The sequence below is a fragment of the Harpia harpyja genome, chromosome 14 (assembly GCF_026419915.1).
Source record: "Harpia harpyja isolate bHarHar1 chromosome 14, bHarHar1 primary haplotype, whole genome shotgun sequence".
Lineage (NCBI taxonomy): Eukaryota > Metazoa > Chordata > Aves > Accipitriformes > Accipitridae > Harpia > Harpia harpyja.
Window position 1 is genome coordinate 6915974 of NC_068953.1, and position 18815 is coordinate 6934788.

The window sequence follows — 18815 nt, forward strand, 5'->3', positions numbered from 1 at the left end:
CACCCCTCCCAGCATCAGCTGTAACCCCCAGACCCCCTTTCCCTCCCCAGGGAAGAGGCAGTTCCCAGGGGTCCGGCTGCTCCCTCACCCCTCCAACGCAACCAGGGGAAGGCAAAGACAATCTCCTCCTCTGCTGCCCAGTCACTCCCTTCCTAAAGGAAAATAAACACACAAACTGCAAAGCAAATAAAGCAGATATCTTCCATCAAAGCCCTATTCAGAAAGGTCCCCTCAGTTCAAGAAAACCAAGGGCTCCAAGTAGAAAGTCATAATTAAAATGTAAAATCAAGCTTTGGAGGCCATGGACGGCTGGAATCAGAGCAAACACCACCCTCCAGCCTCACATTTGCTTTATCCCCCAGGAACAGACATCTTGCAATTATATCTCAGTCTTTTAGCAATAGAGCATCAAGGGGCCAGAAACAGAGCAATGCAACAGATACACACTTTGGTGAATCCCCAGCCCCAATTACAATAGTGACAATACAGTGTCTGGAGGATTTACCCCGTATAAGTGATGAACACATTAACAATTCAAGCAATGAGCATTGTTTAAACAAAATAATACTAAGGTTTCCCTCTGGGGGACTACTCAAATCATAAGCTGCCTTTCTCAAGGACATTCAAAACACAGTAATAAAACTTCTATCAGAGAGAGATGAATGCTAAAATAACATTAGCAATGTCCAGTACTTTGACACAGGATGTGTTCCAAAATTAATGCAAGCAGAAAGAACAGTAAAAGCCCTAAATACAGAGATATAGACATAATTTTTCTTTTAACTTCAAGGCCCAGAAACACAAGAAATGAGTCTTTTCATGTAGGTCTCCCCTTCCAAGTGTGACCTCAGAGACAGAGTAGAAAGAGGTTAATGGGGTACATTTTGTGTATGGTTTCCTCAGAAGTTTTATTCCCCTCTTGCAGGAGCCAGACCAGCAGCTCAGCACGATTTCAGTAGTTATTGGGATCCGGAGCAAAGACCGTTCACAAACATCTCACACAGCCAATCACTCAAACAGTTATTTAGGAACTGCTGTTTGCAGGTAGCGCACTTCCATCCCCAGCTGCGGGGAACCAAGCCAGGCTGCACGTGGTGAAACCTCAGTCACCTCGTCACGTACATTTAATGTAATTCCAGTAAACACACTGAACCCTCACATGTAAAAATTTACAAGAGATGTCACAGAAGATGCAATTAAATTGTCCTGTAGGTGCCTTCAGTGGCATCTTTGAAGCCAGATTTATCGGCTGGCCAAACTGGCTAGTCCTAGTGCAGTTACAGAGAGAGGAGGACAGCTCAACTGGGGTTGATTCAGATAAAGGCACTTGGGCTACACAATCCAGCAGCTAAGGTAGATAAAATTAATTGCCCTCTACAACTGTCAGTATCTCTATAGAATACAGAAGGAGTCTAGGCGGCTGTCTTGGACTAGACACCTAAAGTTAGGTTAGATTAATCTCAGCTTAAGTGCTTCAATATCATTTAAAGTCTTGGGGGGGGGGGGGGGGGGGGGCACACCAAATTATTTACTATTAGTTTGGTTTGAAGGGGAAGACAGAAACTAAACATCTTTCCTAATGAACTCCAAGTATTCTGTCAGTGATGTTTACTGTTGCTACTAGTAATGCATCTCATCAAACAATATATTTATTTTAATTGACTTCCTGTGTGTATGACCAATTTGTTTCTGCAGGTCTTTGACACATCAACGTAACAGAAAAACTGCAATGCTTGAAAGCCAAGTTATTGTAAATCACGAAAAGTGACAAAGAATCTTCTTGAAATTACTTAAATGACCTTTTTTTTTTTTTTTTCTGATCGCAGCATCCACAATACCACCTAACATTCTCTTTGGTCAGCTTTCTGACTGCCATAACTTCATATTAGTTCAAATTCAGTATTGGTGTAGGATCAAGGTCTATGCTGAATTTGGCTAGCTAGTTTAAATTAGAACTACCTTGTCACGGCTGTATTAAATTTCAAAGGACTGGACCACTACTGGTTTCACTTACATAGCCCAGCAGTAATTAAAACAGTTTTCCCCTCAGATACAAGCTTCTTTATAAAGAGTAAATGCCATTCTTAAAATACAAATTAACACAGCTAAAGCTTATGTGTTCTTAGAGATATGGCTAATCCATCGATGACTAACATGGTGAAAGTAAAACATCACATGTACTTTCTACAAGGGTTAAAAATCCAGAACACAAAACTGTGAAAGCAGATAGTATGATACAGCAGACAAAATGAGAAAGAGCAAACAGTGCAAACATAACTGCCAGCAGAAATGAGAAATAAAAGCGAAAAAGAAATCGAAGGAAAAGCATTAACTGCCTCTATTATCAGGCTCAATTTCCAGTCTGACCCTCTTGTTTACACTGTCTGAAAGATTCGTTTTTAGGGGCACCACGTTGCTTACATCATATCTGACACTGCCTCAAACATCATTTGCTGTTAAATTGTTATCAACATGCAAAGGAGTCTGGACAGATTTCTCATTACAAAATTACTTCTGGTAGCACAATATTATCTCAGATACTCTGAGCAGCCATAAAAGGATCATTATTTCTTCTGAAAAAAAGGACTCTTCCCAAAACTTCTCTAAAATGTATAATAGCTTCCTTTTGTCTGGGGAAAAAAACCAAAATGCCACAATAACCAAAACCACAAACCACACAATGGGGAAGGGGAAGTGGTGGGGTTTTTCTTCCTGGTTTTACATCATGTAACATCCTGATTCCAAACTGAATATTTTCAGTGGAAAGCAAATGTTTTTCTAAAGTTCATTCAGATTAAGAGGAACAGACGAGTGCCATCATGTGGCACCAAGGTGTGTAAAATTCATATCTCTTTATTTTCTTTAAAGGCATAGCATTTTTAAAGACAAACACGTACATATGGTAGAAAAATCTTACAATTTAAAAACCCTGTAAATACATCCCAGAAATCCTTTGAATTAAGAATGTCATAATCAAATTTCAGGAGTATCAACCCACAATTAATTGAGCATGACTGTCTTCAAATAATGTTACATTAAAAATAGAGACATAATGGATAACTTCTGATGCATCCATTACTTAATGGAAAATATTCATAGTTCAATAAAATTACGTAAATTAGGAATGAAAAATGAAATTGATAATTGGAAGGAATAAATGCAACTATCTGGGGACAATTCATACAGAGAAGTAGTAACCTATGTTCAAAGAGCAGCAGTGCTTCACTGAACAGCTATGCATTACTGAAGAAAAAAAAATAAAAAAAATGAAGTGCATCACAAGTCCGTTCCCACAAAACATAAGGGGAAGCTGCATTAGAGAAGACTCCATGTTTCTGATGGGAGATGTCAATCAAGGATGATGCCTCAAAATCACCTTACTAGAAATGAATGCAGAAAATACTATATGGGGAAAAAAATAATATCAAAGTGTGCCAGGGTCTTGTCAGTTATTATATCCCAAGATAGCTCAGACCTGAAGGAGGTAGTGCTGCCACCTGTTTAATGACCATCAACAAGGAGACTTGTAGGGTCAGATTGGCTCTTTGCAGGATTAAGATGTGCCTCACTAGGAAAAAGTAGCTTCCCTCAGTGCTATCCACACACTAATGACTAGTTTATATGTACTTACTAACCTCATAAAATCTACCAAAATTACATTTTTTGATTTAATGACCAGCCATTTCTTAACAGCTGACGGTACCTACGGTTCCTTACATCATATTTCTTAAAAAAATATCAAGGGAAGGTCTGTCACTTCAAAATTAAACATCTTGGCCCCATATATGTTCATCTTCAGCAAACTCCTTCAGCCCACCCAGGCACACGCATAGCAGCAGGACACCATGAACACGACACCACGGTAATGGGACATTTTGTTCTTTTTCTCCCAAGTGGGTCCATGTCCTCTGCATCACAGTCAAGTAGCATCACCAGCACAGGAGCCACACACATCTGCAGTCACACAAAGGCCTTAATTTGAGAAATACATCAAGCTGAAAAGAAACACATAGTTTTTCCTATTAGGAATGGATGCACCATACATACGGACTCGGACTACTCACTTCAACATTAGCAAGAATCCAGGAGCACTGTCTGGAGGCTAAACTGGGATTGAACCTCCAGTTGCTTTTGTAGGCTATGTGTGGCATTTTCAAGGGAGATTACTCCACATAAACACAAGAAATAGGGATTTACAGTTCCTAGTTCTACTTCTGCCTGCGATGGAATTACTTTAAACAAGCCTCCCTAACTTCTCTCTGCTTCAATTTGGCAAGCTCAAAAATGCTGAATGCAAAGTGTTACAGAATTATAATGTAGTCCTGCTCTGTCACGAGCTTCAGAATATTTCATCATAAAGTGCAATTTTTTTTCCTGCAGATTTTTGTCTGAAGAGACAATAATCCAGAAACTGTGCTGAATAGGTGCCTCTTTAGACACTGGAAAGCCTTAGTCAATTATGTGCATAACTATGAGCAATTCAAACTTCGAAGTGACTTTAAATGAGAAAATATAGCACTGCATAAAAATCAAGTTAAGAAATGACACTTCAAATTTATTTTCTTTTACCTTTTTTTTTTTTTCCTCCACTGCTCCAGATCAGCCTTTGTATTCCTATCGTAACCCCTCCTGTGACAGGAAACCATAGCATAATTATCCCTTTTATAAAACCACTAAGCTCTATCTTAAAACCAATAAAGATTTCTTCCTTCCACAAGTCCAACAGGAAGGTTGTTTCAGAACTTCATTGCATCAACTATTACAAATGTCTTTCTTTTTTTCATCATAAATTTGTCTATAAACAGTGGCATGGATAAATACTTCTTTCTTTGCACCATCATTGTCCTTCTGTTTGGATATCATGTTTCCTTTTCTTTACTTACTCTTCCGAGAGGATTTTACAACAGGGTGCCCAGGACAGCACTAGTGTATCTGGATCTCATGATGCCAGAGGTTCCCTGCAATCCTTTATGTACATTAGCCACTCCAGTTTGATTTCCTTGCCCAAATTCCTGATGTTAATACATAGATATTGCTGGGTAATCGCTTTTCCCTCACCTTAGCCAGAACCTAGACAGATTATGCACTGTAGTCTTACTGACTCTATAGCCTAATGATTTATTCTTTTTAATAGTTTAAACACCTGCTCTTCACTCTCCACTCTCTTACCACCCACCATAATAGTACTGAAGGCAGTACTATTGGTGCAGTCAAATAAATTACATTCATGGTATCCCTTTCTGGAAGTACCTATGGATGCTAGTGTGGAATGGCACTATTCTACTCTCTCTCTCCACCTGAAAAGGAGGGGAACTGCTCAACAGCAAAGATTAGAGAACTTCTTTCATTAGCGAGTTACCATCCCATAAAGATGCAATACTGAAAGACTCTTCCAAGGCAGTAAGGTATTGTACACAAGTGAGCATAAAATGGGTATAGGTATATGAAGCAGAAGTCTGCAACAGTAACAAATACGTAATGATTGATCAATCAATTCTCTAGACAGATGATATTTAGAGCAATTAAATTTAATTGCAAGAAACAAGTATAAATTGAAAGCATTAGAATATTGTTCACCTGTTTATTTTTATGATCTATTTGTCCATCATCCAAAAGGAAATTGATACACTTCATTTACAGCTTCCAATTTATACATGTTAACATCATTAGTACGTACAGATTATGGAAAATCTTCAGGTTTTACTTGTTCAGCCACATTGATTTCCAGACTGCCAAATAAGGTCTGAATCCTAGCTCACAAAATCAGACTGACTGCAGCACCTAGCTCTATCAGCTATTGGACATTCAGCAAGGTGAGTCTCCGTAACGCAAAATTAAAAGCTTTGAAAAAGCATGTCCTTTAGAGAACATGGAGCTCATAGAGCACGCACAATCCAAAGCCTCCACACTGTCCAACAGGCTACAAGCCATTTGCAACCTGCCAGGACAACCCGTCTGCTCTAGAGCACGCTCTCTTCTGGACCCACATAGCCCCAAAACCAGGTTACAGGATTTGCTCTGGCAGCAGCAGCCGCCTGTATGTGGATACCCAGGGGTCAATACAAGAAGAGGGAATTACCTGTGCAGATGTGTTTGATACCATGTATGCATAAGCCCGATAAAGCACTGGGAAGCATCATGAGAATACGTAGACCGACTCTGGGATTCTCTTCTGGGTGGATATTGCTTTTGCTGAATTAATAAAATCCACCTCCCCTTTTCTAAGCACTACTGATTTTTTTTTTTTTTTTTAGTTGTTTGCAATATTAGAGTGGACTATATGTATAAACTGTGTATAAAGAGAATAATTAGCCCTATTTTAGCCCTATTTCTAGGGTGTGAAAACACCTTTCTAGAACTTTAAGTCACCATTTGATATGGTGTTTCAGGCATTAACTAGCTTTTATTTGCAAGACTTATTTAGAAGCACAAACCCTTAATTAGATTTTACTAAATGTATTTTTACCCATCTTTGAAGGGCTTATATAGAACATTATAAAAACCAGACTTAGTTTTGAATGACATAGATAAAAATCAAGAGGCTGGTGTAAGGATTTTCAGTGGGAGTTTTGCTTCAGTAAAGACTGAAAGAACAAACCACAAACAAACAGCTTCTACTAACGAAAGATGCTGCTATTTCAAAACAGAAGCCTCATGGAGACAAAGTAGACTGAAGACATAGCAGCACTCTGCCCAGTGTTTGAAGACACTTGTAGTGATAAAATTAATGACATTATTTAGTTGTTTTACTAACCTGTATTTACACTGGTCCTGAAAATGCCAATGGTTTCCCAGGTGTGCTGCCCTTTTCAAAGGCTCTATCATTATTAGCTTGTTACACCCCAGTGATTTCAAAGCTCTAACTTTTTGTTCCTGTCTTATTTACTATTTTATAATCTTTAAAATAAAAAGCAAAGAAAGTCTACAGAAGCCTATAAAATATTATTTACTCGAGGTGGATGGTTTCTTTCAAGCAGCCACTACCTATCCTTCCATACAAATGGAAATGACAAAGTCTAAGAAACCTTCACACAATTCTTCTGAAAAAGGCAGCATTTCTGTGAACAATTACTACCTCCAATGTCACTTTTCTTATTCCCATAAAAACTTTGATTACCTTTTTTCTTTCCCTGTGAAGATGGGAGCACGTATGTGCCAGTGGCTACACTGTGCATCAGTACAAGAATATGATACGGCACTGAAGCCCATATGCTTAATTTCAGATTTAACCAGCTATGACACAAAACAACAAATAAAACCAACAAATGATGGGGGGGTGGGGACGGGAGAAAGTTGAAAGATTGAGATCCCAATCTTACAGGTAACATGCTAGCACATGAGAAAGAGGAAAGATCACAGGGGATCTTCTCCCATCCATACAAATATCTACTTAGCACTAATAGCAAAAAAACCCAGCAAACAAGATGCTATCTAGACAGCATTTTGCTGTGAGGTTCAGCCTGGAGCACAGGGGATACAGATAGTATCTGCAGACATACTGCCAATAAAACGCACAGGCGAGTTACTCCTGCCCTGTACTACTGCGATACACACCATCCCGACCGCGCTCCACGCGGCAGCTACTGCGAGGTGAGGAGCCCCAGGCACCAGCCTGTGGTTACTATTTCCTATCCTTACGCAAGTCTGCATCACAGGCAAGCTGCGGAGTTAGAAGACTGACAATATTTCCATGGCCAGATGCCCCATCACTCTTCTGAACTCAGACAAGGCCAAGAAGACTTTGGACACTGGATTTAGGAAGCTGAACCCTGAGCGTACAGATGTTCACCCCATTATTCATCGATATTCATTGAACATTCATCATAAAGCTCTTCACACAGATGGGGATACAAACGTTTCCTGTTTACATATGGTCCCTATGTCCTGCCCACCACTGCAAAGCATCAAAGTTCAACCCAAAACTCCCTCATGACAGATTTTTTTTTTTTTAATGCTAGTTAATGCTATCAGGTTAACTGGGACAGGGTAAAGCACCCAATTTCTCTAAATTTCAGCTTCATTATGTGTCCAAAAGGAGCAATCAGATATGCAATGAGGTGCAAATACACATGTGGGAGATGGAATGCAATACAATTAGTAAAAAAAAAAAAAAAATTAATCTTCTGGTACAGTTATGTGGGTTGCCAAAGTGAGACCACTTTTGTATTTTGTTCCTTTGGAGTCCTTAAGCTTTTTCCCCAACAGGTGCCACACTGAGCTTTGCTGAATTTAACTACCATACTCCAGCAGAAGAATTCTTTTTTTTAATACACTGATGTGTTACTATTTTTTCCTCACCAAGTGTATACCTGACCCACTAAGGATACCAGTCTATCAAAATTCTTAGTTCAACCTGTGGTTTCTCTGTGTTAAATTTGAGAGATAGAGACTTCCTAGAGCTTGTATCTCAGCAATAAATACCAATCAAGATACAAACAAAAAACCTCCAGTAATATCCAACACCCAGGTTTGAAGTGGTGAATCACTTATCCACCAGATAGCACAACAGTTGATCACCGAATGCTCAGCGTTGGCTTAATATTACACACTGAAATACTAGCAAAACTTCAAAGTTCTGGGCATCCTAAAAAAAAAAAAAAAAAAAAAGCACAAGCTCAAACAAACATAAAGGATCAATCGAACACAAGAGCAGCAACACCACGGGCAGCCCTTTTTTACTCCAGCATGGACAAAGACTGGCTGCATTTAAGAAAGGCAAGCTGGAACCCAGGAGCACAAAGAGCTCCTTAAGGAGGTAAGGGCATGCCGTGCTGCCACTTGCCAGCCATGTGCAAGTCCCTTCCAAAGAGCTTGATAACTTCATTCATAACCGCAAAACACCGATATCCACAGATGGAAGGTTCTATCAAAATAGTATTGCTCTATTAGTAATAAATTAGAAGTTAAACACTTGCCAGGTCTGGGGATTTAGGTGAGGAACATGAAGTTATTTGATCAAACTAATTTCTTTATTCAATGAATGAAGATTCGTAAGTTCCGTGCGTTTGGAATCATGCTCTTAGAGTTTTATCTTTAAGAAGTAAGAAAGATGATTGCAATGGGCTAAAGTAGGTTTACTTTCCTGGTGTTCTTCGGAATGGATATCTTGCATGATTGAGCAGAGCTTTGTTCAATTCTCAAAGCAATTTACTAGAATTGAGAACAGAACGTTTGGTAGAGCAAGTTGTTCAGTCCTGGATGATTACTTCTTATTCCAAAACAATTACAATAAAGGGAAAATGGGTTATGTTCCTGTAAAAATATGACTCTTTCCAAATAGCAGCAGAGAAACACATGGATACACAATCACAGCCACAGAACCCACTAAAGAAAAGATTAAGTCCGTATTATGCCAAGAAATACCTGATTAAAACTCTTCGAGTTCTTCACTTTAAATATTTCTAAAAGAGCTATATAAAGTAGGATATATGCCCTACGGTAACAGGAAATGTGCTTTTTTCCCCATTCTGTATTATTAGCTCCAGCTCCATGCAGGTTAGAAGTAGCTGGTGCAATGCTGAACTGCAATACAAGCGATGCAAGGGTACTGCCTGCGACTGTACCTCTGGTAGATTATTGGATCAAAGAAAATGAAAAGCCATTTCTTTTCACTGCACTTGTTCCACTGACAGACAAAGGACTTCTCCCCATCTCTGAAAGTAGGGACTTTTATCTGAAAAGCTCTGGGTTGTGTTCCCCATACCACTGCATACTATTTATTCTCTGGAACTGCAAATGGGGGAAGGAAAGCAGCCTCAATGTTCAGAGGTTTCTGCAACTGTAAATGAAGCCTATTTGGAGAAGTGAGACCTCATCAGCTTCTGTCTGAGGAAAGAGAGGGATAAATTCATTTCAGTCTGCGACAAGGTTATCGCATGAAATGAAATACAATAAAAATCATTTAGCAGCCAGAGAAAACGCAGAAAGAGACAGAGAGGTCTGAACTCTTAAGATTTTCATTCAGCCACTCAAATAGTCAGCAGAGTTTTAATATTCACAAAAATAGCTTGCTTTCAAAAAATTTACTAAGCCAACAGAACATCATACATACACGACGAAGTCAAATTACCAACACACCAGCACCTAAATCCTGTTCTGAATCGCAGGCTTGGCATCCGCAGCCCAGAAAGCCGACCGTACTCTGGGCTGCATCAAAAGCAGCGTGACTAGCAGGTCGAGGGAAGGATTCTCCCCCTCTACTCTGCTCCCATGAGACCCCACCTGGAGTACTGCGTTCAGCTCTGGGGGGCCCAACATAAGGACACAGACCTGTTGGAGTGAGTCCAGAGGAGGGCCATGAAGATGATCAGGGAGCTGGGGCACATCTCCTATGAAGATTTATGAGGGTCAAGGAGAACTAGAGATTTACCTGTGTATGGGTCTGTCATTGAATCCCAAAGATGGATTCCAATGCTCCCAGGTATTTGCTAACAGCAGGTTCCTTCGGTAGAAAGTGTTCGTACATGGCAGCTGGATTACAAACAAGCTTGGGGAGGGATACATTGACTTTGCCCCTTTTCACACAGTTGTTCTGCATAACAGTCTCTTCAACAGAGCTTGCAGAAATCATCCACACCTGTGGCTTTACCCCATCAAAAATGCCTCACCTGCAAGCGATTGACCTGATAGCACTAGCTGTTCTCAAGGCTTCATAAAAATACTGGATGTTTGCCTTTCAGCACAGTGATTTTTGCAAAGGGTCACATTCTTTAGCCTTCACAGTGCACAGACATAAGTGACAAAGTACAAGACAGACAGAAAAGGAGCAAACTCCAAGGATAGATGGATATTTTAACATCTGTGTTCCTCTCGCATTTACATCTCTGGGCAAAGACTGCCAGCAAAGCAGCTAATTAGTGCTAAATCTGGTGAGCACTTTTTGGATGATGAGTATACCTGTCTACTAAAGAAAAAAATGAGACCAAAGGCTTATTTTGCAGACTGGAATGAGCAGCCATCAGTGGTGATTATTTTCTGTCTACCAACTAGAAACTGTCTTAGAGAACTTGGGAGTCCATACCTTACCTTACCTCCTGAGCCAGTTTTGGACTACCTGCCCTTCCTCGGCATGTCTAGTCCAGCAATAAACTCCCACTTTGCAAGCCAGGAAAAGTTGCAGACCAGTACTTGTAGAAACGTTCCAGCTTTACAGTGGTTTTCTCTCTCGAATAGATATATCTACATATAAATTAATTAGGTGCCATCGAAGTGCTGCTAGTTGAATATTAAAATGAAACATCTGCTTTCACTGCCCATTTGTACTGAGGAGCATGTTGTAATGCCAGGTTATTGTAATGCCAGGTTATTGTAGTTTATATGCTAGCCATGTACAAAAACAATTACTTTCAAATGAAGCTGACATCATTTGCCCTCCTGTACTGGAGCTGTTCATCAGATGTCTTACCTCTGCCATGTATCACTTGATTCTCTCTGAATTAATCTGCTGGGTCATGAAACCTGCTCATTTTCAATTTTTAGGAGATTGTTACCTTTTTTTAACCCTCCTCCATACTCTTCAAATGACTTTAGAGTCTTACTCACAGCTAAACAGCAGAATAGATTAACTTACCACCTCAGAACAAAAAACAAAGTTGGAGAAACTGGATTTACTTTTGCAAAAACATAACCTTGCAAACCTTTTTGGAGCAGACAACATCCTTTTGCTTCGTGCGTGCCTACAACAAAGGGACTTTGGTCCATGGCTGGACTTGCAGATGCCATCTTAATACGTGGTAAAAATATACAAGGGAAATTAATTCAAGCCTTACTTGGGAGAAGCTGAAAATGGATTTATGCATATGTGCATACAAACAAGATAAGCCCCAGGTGAAACAGAAGGCAGAACAAAAGAGAAAATGAAGAAATCCAGCCATGCAACCAGTCCCTTGAACACCCTCCTTCTCCCAGCTTCACTGGGCAGTCATGCTGAGGTCTCCCACCCATTCCTCAACAGGTACATCACTCCTGCTCTCCCTCACCTATGTCACCATTACAAAATTAAATTCTGCTTGAACACTGGAAAAATCTGGAGACAGCCCTAGTACATATAAGCATGCCTGGGACTACTTTTAGGATTTAAAAAAAAATTCCAAGTTTTGTGGCATCACTAAAACTGCTGCAAAAAGACATTACAGCATTATGTTTAGGGGAAGAGACTGTTCAGTCTTTTTCCCCTTTCCAGCAGCAGCGCATGAGGTTATTAAAGATTTACTTCTTCAAGCTCCAGTCCCAGGTTACAATTAACACCCTGAGCTGCAGGAGCTTTTCAAAAGCTATAAATTTTACCTAGGGTGCAGCCGCTTACTCTTTGCCTTTATCCCACTTGGGCTAGTTATATTAAAAAGGAAGAAGTGAAGTTGGAAAGCAAAGATGTAGAGGAAAAAAAAATAGAATTTATCACAATGAAAAGGATTTAGCCTGGAAATGAGTTTTCTCCAGCAGTTATCAGAAGCAGGAATGGCAGAGCCAGCACCCCTTGGTAGAGCTGCTAGACCAGAAAAGCCCAACAGCCCAACCCTACAGGGAGCTGTACGCCAGAACAGCGTATACAATCATAACCAGACATGACGGTGGGGATGGGATGTCAAAGGAGAGCCCCATACAGCCTCGCCAGCTCTTTCACTCCTGCATGCTCTCACACTGATCAAAAAAGCTCCCTCATGGCCGAAATTCTGCCACATGGCCTAATAACTACTCCCCCCCCGCCCCCCTTTTTAATCACATTTTCATTCAGTTGGAGAAAGATTAACCAGAATGCGGGTCCTTCTACCTGAGCAGAGATACGGGGAGGAAAAAATAAAGTAAATAAACAACCCATATCAGAGCTGTGTGTTTTTACATGTTCTTCTTGTCTAATAGTAAGATTTAAATTTTGATTTGAACTTTCAAGAACATCCTGTTCCCTTGGGTAGCAGAGTTCAGCTGAAAGAACACTTATCCATGCTGACTACTCTGCATACGGTTCTTCTGAGTAAGGGTACCAGAAGGCTCTTTTTATAAAAGCCTAATGTCTTTCCCCCCCCCCGAAATTTTCCAAGACATCTACACATAAAAACATGAAGCTTCTTTGCACAGCTAGTACAAATTTTTTTCCAACAAAATAAGAGGTCTTTTTTCATGCTTACAAATCATCCACTGCTCTTTTAGCTTTAGAGGGACCATATCAGCAAAAATACTGCCAAACAGGATACCTAGAAGCACACCCAGGTATTAGTGACAAATCTGTCCAGCAGCTCATCATCACCTTTGTAAGGGACAGAACCCAAACAGCCCACTCCATCCTTCAACTGGCAAAGGGAGGTGCTAAGCAACATTAGGCAACTTTGTCAGTGTAATTCATGGAACTATACCTAACACAGTTAAGAATTAATACACAGTTAGACCTTGCGGTAATTTTACAAACAGCCAGAGCAATTGAACAGCTTTATACACAGAAAGCAAAACACAATAACCTGTGGGAAGGGAGCACGAGGGATGCGCCTCTGCTCTGATACGAGCTGCTGCAGCACTGCTGCCTTCCTCCTCATCCCACCAGAGGATCCTTACGGATTTTAAGTCACATCACTCAGCACATTGCAGATAGAACAGGGCTAATACCAGGATACAGGTCCTTCAAGATAACTGGCTGCATGCAGAGTCACCAGATTTAACACATTTAACATGATAAAAATCCCCGGCAGAGATGGACTCGAAGCAGGACTAATTAGGATACTCATTTCAGGGGCTCTTAACATTAAATGTTGAGGACCCATGAATTTCCTAGCCACAGCAATACATTAATGTTCTTTTGTTTGTTCTTTTTTACTTCCATGAGCACAGATTAACGATGAACAGACGTTTCATCAAACAATACTGTGGAAAGCTAATGGACGCAGGGCGGGGGGGTGGGATAAAGGAGCACAGCAGCTGCTCCCTCCTCTGTAAACTGGCAATCCACACTGTCCTGGTGAACCAAAACCACCAGCGAGGAGCTGGGAATTAGAGAAAATACCATGAAGCAGGTAAGCAGTCTCCTGTCCTGGCAGTCATTCCTTTTGGCCTGCAACCCCACAGCTTTCCTGATATAAATCTGTAAATGCAAGCAGATCTCTCAGGAAAGGGATCCTACCTCAGTCCATTCCTGAGTAAAGAGCTTCTGTGACAATAATAATAATAATATCGCACTCCGGATAGCTCACCATGTTTAGATTAACTGATCTAGCCCTGGGGCTTTCAAGAAAGCCCTTTAAATTCCATTGGGGATGCCCTTCTCCAGAACTCAGTTATTATCAAAATAGTGAAACTCAAATTGCAAAAGAAACAACTGATCAGAGGTGTTATCTGGAACTTCAGCTCTGAGCTGCACCAAACCCATTTATCAGCATCTCACAACTAGACCAACAGGCAAAGTTTTGACCTCTAGGACAAGGATTCAGAAGAGAATTATATTGCAGAGAAACTCTTACCCGCCTTCCCAAATTCAACCATATTTTCCCCTGAGGTGTGTTTGCCCGTGCAGGAGCTTCTAGCTGTGATCTGATCCTGCTCAGATCGAGTTTCCTGCAGCACAGCCACCCTATCACACCCCAGTTACCACAGGCTTCTCCATTTAACCTCATTAAGGTGCCAGTGTTAACAAGTTCAACCTGTGCTTGCTCTTGGCACAAATCCATTTGTGTAGCCATTTCTGTAATACCTTGGGTGGTCACAGTTCTTAGTACAAGTAAGAAATAGTGTGGTGAAAAATCTGGTGCTGTAATTAAAAAATAGCCTAAAATGAAGCAATATGTACCTGCTCCTTCTGAATTCTGTAGGAACAAGACCCAGCCTCACGATTTTGAAGGTTTTTTCCTTTTCGTTTTTAAAGGGCTTGCTGAATCTAGACTTCATTCGCAAGGCCTGGAGGTAAATAATTGCTATTACGTAGGTCCTGAAGTGTTTAACCTCATGACTACTCCACTCAGTGAGCACAGGAAGAGAAGGAATGCACCTCAGGCCCTCTGTAACAACACACGATGCAAGTTTCTCCTGCTGATTTCAGCCAGAGCGCAGGTGTTCAGCATCTCAAAATTCAAGGGTTTCTGCAGTCTAAACCCATGACCCCATAAACCTTCATCCAGCCAGAAACACCTGACATACCCTGCTGATATTTTGCTGGGTAAAAACTTCAGAATAAGGCATAAGTACAGATGATTAATGAAATGCAGATCTCCTTGAAATACTTTTAAAACTCCCATGCATTCATGAAATTGTTTGACAGAAAATAAATATATATATCCGAGTTCTTTAGAGTGACCTCGCTTCTGCTACAACACCCGCGTGCAAGTATATGCTCCAGCAATTAATGATGCTTATAAATGCTATGATACCACTCTGTGCAGGGACTAGCATTTGATATTTATGAAGTCTTAAGTAATTTTGCCTAATAAAGTTAATGAAGTATATGTTAGTAGCTGGAGTATATCAATCTCTCCACTTTTATCACCACAATATATATATGTATATAAAATCATCACCATAAAAATTTACTAAACTCAATTTTTGCAAGTTTTCTTCCCTAACGCTTCTTACTGCACTGGTCTCTGGAAGTGCATGGGCACTTACATAGTAAAATGTATCTGTAATTGGTATCGCCATGTGCTTCACAGAAACGTGCATGCTGGCAATGTCCTTGAGAGCAAAGGATCATTTGCTATCAAAATGCAGGGGAGAAAACTAATGAAGCAATGACATACTCATCAGGAACATAATCTAACTGTGAAGTAGCCCGATTAAAAATACTGGCTAACTTTGCACTGACTTAAAACTGTTATGAGTGTTACAGCAATTACGTGCCTCATATCTTTAGATTAAGAATGCTGGCTAAGCTAGAGACTTACTACAATCTTTTTTCTAGGGTCTTCTCCGAGTCTGCCTGAAAGCAAGGAAGAGGTTCCCAGAGGATAGATTGGGGAAAAGGCAGAAAAGCTCAGAAGAAAAAGAACAACTTGGGAATTTTGGGACTCCCTAAAGCACCAGACTAGAGCAGCCATAGACCTCACAGCTCTTACCGAAGTGGTAAGCTGGACTTACACCCAGAATCACACCAGACCTGTAATACCAGCTTTCTATCACTCATTAGCCAGACTGCTAAAATACTGATTGCCAGAGACACCTAGCACCTGGAAATCTTGCAACCTGTAAGCTGTAGAAGAAAAACGAGGTTTCCCCTCCCCTTGAGCATCTTCCCCCCATTGAACTTCTGCCTTGAGGTACAACGCATCGACAGCTGAGCAGTAATCTTCTCCTCGTCTCACCAGTCCTTTAACAGTCCTTCTGGAGCCTCCTTGCATAGAAAAGCATCCAAGTAACATCCCCTCGCATCCAACCAGGATAACAGAAGCTCTTTCACGGCAAAAGCAAAGGCTGCTTGTACTTGCTGAGCCGTGCGAGGAGCGCTTGGCCAGGCTGCCAGCGACCGCCTGCCAGGCAGCCGTGCCCCACGTTGGGCACAGGCGGCAGGAGGGGCTGGGGTTCCCCTTCTCGCAGAGCCCTTCAGCAAAAACACGTTAATTACTATAGTTAAAAGTTAGTAACATCTTCCAGAACTGGGAAAGTGGGATACCAGAGGCCTGACCTGTTCATTAATTTATCGTGCGTGCTTCACCTTCATTTGTTCTTGGCAATGTTGTGCATAAGCACACACAGGTTTCTGAGCTGAAAACTTGCCTGAAAATGTTGGATTTACTCTATGCAACTAAAATACCAAATCAGCTAAGCCAGCTTCAGAGATTCACATCCTTTCAGAGCTCAAACACCCACTCATTTATTATTGTATTTGGAAAATCTTACATGGTACTCAGTTTTTCTCCCTCTGGGAGAAATCAGCATATGGCAAAAGCAGGAGTAAAGCATTAAATGCATTCAAGTGAAGTTCTGTTCCACTGTTTTAATTGCTCTGAGGTGAAGACATGATTTGCTGGAGGATATATTCAAACAAATAAGTGAGTTACTATGGCTGTTAGTTTTAAAGGTGTGCCCCAAAAATGCAGTTTCCAGAGGTGTATCTCAGCTTCTTTCTGGATAGAGCTAGGACGGTACCAAATGAACTGCACGATTCTGCATGTATTGTAATGAGACATTTGTTTACTAAGACACCCTGAGTCCAGATAAGCAAAATAGCATTAAGTAACTATTTCAGCAATAGATACAATGCTGACTGCATGTTGCTGAACACTTTTCTCAATTTGTCATTCGAGTCTTGTGCAATGCATTGATGTAGCCTGTAGAAATCATCACAGATTAAAACTGCCATAGATGATTTCTTCTAAACTTTTTGCTAACTGCTGGGTAATCTTTCTACTGTTAAGTATGTCACAGCTCCTAAATATCACACCTACCCTTAACATCACTGGAATTCACTTTATGGACAAGAAACCAGACAGCTAATATAAAAGGTAGTCTCCTTCAGGCTTTGTGTAAAAATTTACTTCTCAGGGATTTGCGGGTGGGGTTTATTCCCTCTCTCTTAAAGGATTTATTTAATGTCTTTCATACAGAGTAAAGACAGATGGTGACACAAAATGTTTAGGACCTTAGACAACATTCACAGTGGAAGAGCCGCTCTGGCATTATTAGCCATGCAGACAGCAGGATCTTTATGTAAGTTTATAATAAAGGTAATTATTTTTACATGGCCCTGACCATAGCCAACTTTATTGCACCTATTTTTTCCACAAGGCCCCCCTCCTTTCCACATTACTGGATTACACCTTCATCTGTATCCATAAGAGCCACAAGAACCTACAAATTTTTGTGCAAGATGGAATTTTCTGCAACAATCTGAACTTTTGTAAGATGAGCATCTTTCTGCAGAAACCTGCCAAGGCTGACAGGTTAGTTAGAAATACTGATAACAATGTCGGTTCCCACAGAACTAGTGTTCTTCACAAAAATCTAAATGCTGTATTCATCAGCAGAGTCACTTTTAAGTATCTGGGGAAGGAGAACAGATTGGAGAATGAATGAAACACCTCAAGTATCATTCCAGAACTGCAAGCCAGTAAAAAAGGAAACAGCAGGCGTGCATGCAAGAACAGGACAACGCACAGTTTTCAAAGAGACAAGCTAATTTAGTGTTTAAAAAAAAAAAGACAGGAAATCAAGAAACTAAGCTGAAAGTCCCAGTTTTGACTCGGCATGTAATTTATTTCCGCTCTGTACCTCTTACCCCCACCCCTGAGATGAGCCTAATATTACTTACTATGCATGATTCCTTGCCTTAATAAAGCCCTTCTGGACCTTCAAACTGAAGGGGCTGCAGGTACAGATTATTACAATGAAAGAATACATTAACATTTTTCCATAACTTAGTCCTGCTGGGTTTCAGGACACTGATTTGAGTTACACAGTGCCTTCACTTTAAGACTATCAAGTGGACATTGTACCTGCACTAAGTACAAATTGCTATTATGTTAAGCACAGTAGGATGAGTTTTAAGCAAAATACTGGTTTCTTTTCTGACCACAGTAATCTGCACCTTTGCTAGTCTGTGCCTATCACGCCTTTTATTCAAACACCTCGAGAAATGTTAGAAGCACAGATTCAGCTTCACAACACTCCTAGGGGTAAGTGTGCACCTGCAGCATTCCTTCAAAAGCTACAGTAAAATACATAATCTCCATCCTACCATGGGAAAGGGTACTGTTTATAGTCCTGAATTTCAAAATGGCTTTCCAATCTCCAACAGCTCAGACGTAGCCCTAAGTTACATAGGTCTGTTTGGGAAGCTTAGCTATGCAAAATGTAAAACTTTTGATTGACCTCATTATAATCCATGTAGTACTGAATTCCTCAGT